General features: G+C 41.7%; 1 protein-coding gene and 1 non-coding gene across 3 annotated transcripts in view; one reads left to right on the top strand and one right to left on the bottom strand.

Moving 5' to 3' along the window:
• Nucleotides 1-5,205, bottom strand: part of CUNH20orf194 (chromosome unknown C20orf194 homolog) — a 151,463-nt gene that overhangs the window by 64,558 nt on the left and 81,700 nt on the right. The gene's annotated exons all lie outside the window — the stretch shown is intronic.
• On the top strand, nt 2,874-2,981 carry LOC111724755. Its single transcript, XR_002772993.1, has one exon. It is a non-coding gene; the product is annotated as a small nucleolar RNA U13 (small nucleolar RNA).

Here is a 5,205-nt window from a genome sequence, read left to right as displayed (position 1 = left end):
AAAAAAAAAAAAAAGAAAAAAGAAAAATGGAATCCAGTTGTTCTATCCATGAATATAGAACTGACTTAACACAAAAATCAAATAACGTTGTTTATTATGTTAACAGGTTAAAAGAACAAGTTTATAAGTGCAGGCAAAAAAATATTTGATAAAACTCAAGAAACAGTCATGACAAAAATGTTTACCAAACTTGGAATGAAAGGGAAATTTCTTATAATGATAAAAGTATCTACAAAAAAAAAAATCTACAGCAAATATCAAAATATCAAAACCATTCTCTGTTAGATAAGAATAGCAGGTTGCCTGTTACCACTACTTCTATTCTGTGGTGTCTTGGTGATCTGGAGTCATGAAAGCAGTACTTCTTAGCCTTCAGAATTGTGAGAAATAAATTTCTGTTATTTCAGCCACTGGGTCTATGGTATTTTGTTATGGCAGCCCAAGCAGACTAAGATATATAAATATACTATAAAGCTAAACTAAGACAGTGTGGTATTTTCTCAGGGACAAAGTGAATAATGGAGCAGAATAAAAAAATAGCTGCACACATACAGGGACTTAATTCATAACAGAGCTGGAATTGTAAATTAGCATAAAAAGAATGATTTTTCAATAACTGTTTCTGGGAGAGGTGGTTATCCATATTTTAAAAAATGAAATTATTGGGCCAGGTGCAGTGGTTCACACCTATAATCCTAGCACTTGGGAGGCTGAGGTGTGCAGATTGCCTGAGCTCACAGGTAGGGGACGAACCTGAGCAAGAGCAAGACCCCATCTCTAAAACAGCCAGGCGTTGTGGCAGGCACCTATAGTCCCAGCTACTTGGGAGGTTGAGGCAAGAGAATCTCTTGAGCCCAACAGTCTGAGGTTGCTGTGAGCTATGACGCCACATCACTCTACCCAGGGTCACAAAGTAAGTTTCCATCTCCAAAAACAAACAAATAAACACACAAAAACCAGAAAGAAATTATTTGGGAGGCCGAGGTGGGAGGATAGCCTGAGGCAGCAGTTGGAATAGAGACCAGCTTCCGCAATATAGCAAGACCCTATCTCTACAAAAAGTTAAAAAAAAAATACTCAGTCATAGTGGTGTGCACCTAGTTAACTCTAAAAAGGCTGAGCCAGTAGGCTCGCTTGAGCCCAGGAGCTGGAGGTTGCAGTGTTCTATGATCACACAACTGCACTCCTACCCAAGTAACAGAGTGAGACTCTGTTTCTTAAGAAAGAAAGAGAGACAGAGAAATTAAATTCCTATCTTATACCATTTGCAAAGATCAATCTAGCTGGATTCTTAGAAAAACTATCATATTTTTAGAAGTCAACATAGAAGACCTCATGATGACATTCCACCCAAGAGACATGCATGAGAATGCTCACAACAGTACGTTTTACAACAGCAAAAAATTACAAATGACCCAATTTTCCATCAAGAATCAAAATGAGGCTCGGTGCCTGTTGCTCAAGTGGCTAAGGTGTCAGCCACATACACCTTAGTTGGCAGGTTCGAATCCAGCCCGGGCCTGCCAAATAACAATGATGGCTGCAACCAAAAAGTTGGGTATTGTGGCGGGTGCCTGTAGTCCCAACTACGTGGGAGGTGGAGGCAGAAGAATCACTTGAGCCCAGGAGTTGGAGTTCACTGTGAGCTGTGACGACACAGCACTCTACCCAGGGCGACAGCTTGAGGCTGTGTCTCAACAAAAAATAAAAATAGCTGGGCATTGTGGTGCATGCCTGTAGTCCCAACTACTCGAGAGGCTGAGGCAAGAGAATTGCTTGAACCAAGAGTCTGAAGCTGTTGTGAGCTATAATGGCATGGCACTCTACTAGGGGTGACAAAGTGAGACACTGCCTCAAAAACAAACAAAAAAAAAGAATCAGGGCAGCACCTGTGGCTCAACGGAGTAGGGTGCCAGCGCTATATGCTGGAGGTGGCAGGTTCAAACCCAGCCCCAGCCAGAAACAAACAACAACAACAACAGAAAGAATCAAAGTGATAAACAGTGTATTTTCACATAAAGGAATATTACAGAGCTATGAAAATGATAAGGTGTATAGCTATACATAACAATCTGGGTAAATCCTATGAAAATAATATTGAGCAAAAAAAGCAAGTCCCAAGGAAAATATACACAGTATAATCTATTTGTATTAAGTTCAAAACAAGACATTGTTTAGGGATATAGACATATGCAGTAAAACTCCAAAGCAGGTTCCTGAGGATTAGGTACTGGGCAGCCTGCCTGGCCAAGGTCGGCAGGGCAAGAAACAGAAGGGCACATGAAGGACAGGAATGAATATCAAGAAGTCTCATGATAGTAAAAGCCACTAGCTGGGGAAGGGAAAAGGTTCCAGAACTGGAAACATTTCAAGGTAAAGGAGGTATTATTCTTTTCATCCCTAAGTAACTGACTGGGTGAAAATCAGAAGACCTGGTCTATACTCCAGATCTGGACTACCTCTACCCTCCAGATGCTGCCCTTAACCTGTACTACAACCTCAGGCAAGTTTTTATCTTGTATAGGCCTCAGACTATGAAGATCAGTGAGAGAATACATGCAGAGAAGTTCAAGATAAATACATTTAGGGGATGGGAACAGATACATTTCAAGCATATCACAATCTCAACTAGAGGCTGACCTACCAAGACACTAACGATACTTGAACTTCAGGACCTCTCACTTGTCCAAGCCCTTCACAAGGCCTCTGGAAAAAGCCTAACAATTTTGTATTATTTCCCCTTAAAAAAAAAACCCCAAGTAGTATAAACTTCAAGCTCCACAAAACCTAAATCAGTCCTTGACCTGAACCCTAAAGTGGTAAATGCTTATCACACAGCTAGGGGAGATTCCTGTTTAAATTCTCTGCTTCTGATCCTTCCGTATTATAGTTCATAAGCATGATGACTGGGTTTTCATGCTCAGATGTGAAATGTGACTCCCTTAAACCTTGTTACTACATTGCACATTACTTGTCTGATGTGAAAAAGAATTATAAAATAGTAAAAACATTCTCTGCTTTTACTGAATTTTTCTGCCTCTGAAAACCATCTCCTAATTCAAACTAGATTTCCCTTAGGAACTAAGAAAGTTTGAAATCTAAGTTCTTGAAAGAATGTGACTAACAAGGTCCCAGAATTCCCTGGCTATGCCCTTTATTCTTGCACAGAGACCTCAGGATACATTGAATCTTGTTGGATAACTCAATACAATACAAGACTATTTTTCTAACAAGGCCTTTTGCTAAGAAGGTGCACTCATTTTGGCAAATATCCTTGCTAAATATTATAATTGGCTCAAGGATGACAAAGCACAAACCACCTCTGTATTATGCCTACAACCTGTTTTCAAAACACTGTCCAAACATTCTTACTGCTGGCATTGCCACACACTCCATGCCTTCAGCAAATGTTCCTAACTCCTGGGTCTTCTGTATCAGGATCTGGACAGGCAAAAATGCAGGCCTGTAGCACAAACATATTAACAAATGCTGTTGCCACTACATTATGTGGATCAAAAACTAAAACTCCTTGTGCTTTGTCTTCTGTGTGAATGAAGGCACAGAAGCTGAATCAGTGATCTGAGAACAGGGAGAGGAATTTGCCACCAGATAGAATATTTTCAACATAGAACAAATCATCTAGAAAGAGGATTTGCTTAGTAGAGGTTGAGGAATTTGTTAAGTCAGAACTCTTCCCCCACAAAAAAGGCTATATTCAACAGGGAAAAAGAGGAGTCAAAATTTTTTTGAAGAAGCCAAAAAGGAACATAGGTTGAACCCATAAAAATCCATGCAAGACTGAAGAGGTTCTTGATAAATTTTATATTGCCAGCTTTCACTGAAAAGGAGAAAGTGTACAAAGTGAAATGAGAATGCTGGACACCCACCCACCCCCCCCCCGCCACCCCTGGCAAGAGGTAGGCTGATAAGACTACTCAGCTACAGGGTGGCACCTGTGGCTCAAAGGAGTAGGGCACCAGCCCCATATGCCGGAGGTGGTGGGTTCAAACTCAGCCCTGGCCAAAAAAAAAAACTGCAAAAAACCCCCCAAAATACAAACAAAAAAACTACTCAGCTATAAATAGGCTGTTACCTTTCACTGAAAAAGGAAGAATAGCAGAGGTATAGCTACAAGCCCAGAGGGTAGAGGCATGAGCCCAAAGCAAATGAAGAGCTCACAGGGCTGAATCAAGAGCCCAGGGGCAGAGCTGAGAGCCAGAATTACTCCCAAACCCTGAAACCTGGTCAAGGAACTGGAGTTTCTACAACTGGGTTTCAAAGCTACTTTGGGCTAGTGACTCCTTTCTACCTTTCTTTTTCCCCTTTTGTGAATCTGAAGTCCACGCCAGTCCTGCCTTGTATGTTGGAAGAGCTGGGGCAGACTATTTGTCTCTTTAGTCACACAGGTTCACAGGCATGGAGAGGAACTGTGTTCAGGAGTTGTACTTTCCAGATTATATTCCGAAGCCTCATCTACATGGGATTTAGACGATCTTGATAATGTGATTTTAGATACTTGAGCTCACAAGATTCAGGGCTCTTAACTATTGCCACAAGGGATGAGACCCTTGGGAGGGGCATGACCACGAGTCATGAGGGCCAAAGGGTAGGCTGGTAGGCAAAAACTTAAGATGCTGACAGCAAAAGGGGATTTCAGAGAGATTAAAAGCATGAGAAAGATTCACTACAAGAGATGTTCTTTGCAGCTAAGATGGAGGGAATTACAGCAAGGACCACTGGGGGCAGGAGCTAAGAGTAGTCCCTGGCTGACAGCCAGAAATAAAATGGGGGTCCCATGAGCAAAAGGAACCTGTAGACCAGTAACTTGGACGAACTGGGAAAAAATTCTTCCCTAGAGCCTCTAGATAAGTGTGGCTCATGCCATGGGGTGGCACCCGTGGCTCAGTGGTTAGGGTGCCAGCACCATATACCAAGGGTGACAGGTTCGAACCTGGCCTCAGCCAGCTAAAATAGCAGTGGAAAATGCAACAAAAATAGCTGGGCATGGGCTCGGCACCTGTGACTCAAGCAGCTAAGGCGCCACGGCAATCTACCCAGGGTGACAGCTTGAGGCTCTGTCTCAAAAATAAAAATAAAATAAATAAATAAACAAAATAAAATAAAAGTAGCTGGACATTGCTATTAGCTGTGATGCCACAAAACTCTACCGAGGGTGACAAAGTGTGATTCTGTCTCAAAAAAAAA

Source organism: Otolemur garnettii, unplaced genomic scaffold (assembly GCF_000181295.1).
Source record: "Otolemur garnettii isolate 467f Iridium unplaced genomic scaffold, OtoGar3 scaffold00025, whole genome shotgun sequence".
NCBI classification, from domain to species: Eukaryota; Metazoa; Chordata; class Mammalia; order Primates; family Galagidae; genus Otolemur; species Otolemur garnettii.
This window is presented reverse-complemented; position numbering and strand designations above follow the sequence as displayed.